Genomic DNA, 427 nt, shown 5'->3' on the forward strand with positions numbered 1-427 from the left:
TTAAAATTAGAAAAGCAATTCTTCTAGTTTTTTTTTGTTTTTATTGGAAGAGAGACAAAATACTTAAAGAGTTTTCATTCAGATAGTTCAATAATGTGAAGAAATTTTTTAATAATTTATTTTGCTGATAGCTTATCCCTTCCCTTTTAATTTTGCCTATCATGATTTCTAAAAAATGTTTTAATAAAGATAACTAGAAGTATTTGCCAATTTCTCGTATTCTATAAAGTTTTCAACGAGTAACTGCCTTGACATGCAAGCAAAGTTTATTTTATTAGCATCTGCGAGTCATTTCATTTTGCGGGAAATATTATCTTAAAAGAGATGGAAACAAACTTTTATGTAAAACAACGAACAGAATTAGGATCTTTTTTATTTTACTATATCATCTAGCCGAAAAAACATACTAAGTATTTCTCTTTTTCAG

General features: G+C 26.5%; 1 protein-coding gene across 2 annotated transcripts in view; it reads left to right on the forward strand.

Annotated features, from left to right (window-relative positions):
- Positions 1–427, forward strand: part of LOC126734872 (uncharacterized) — a 30,249-nt gene that overhangs the window by 29,628 nt on the left and 194 nt on the right. The window lies entirely within an intron of this gene.

The sequence above is a fragment of the Anthonomus grandis genome, chromosome 4 (assembly GCF_022605725.1).
Source record: "Anthonomus grandis grandis chromosome 4, icAntGran1.3, whole genome shotgun sequence".
In the NCBI taxonomy this organism is placed as follows: domain Eukaryota; kingdom Metazoa; phylum Arthropoda; class Insecta; order Coleoptera; family Curculionidae; genus Anthonomus; species Anthonomus grandis.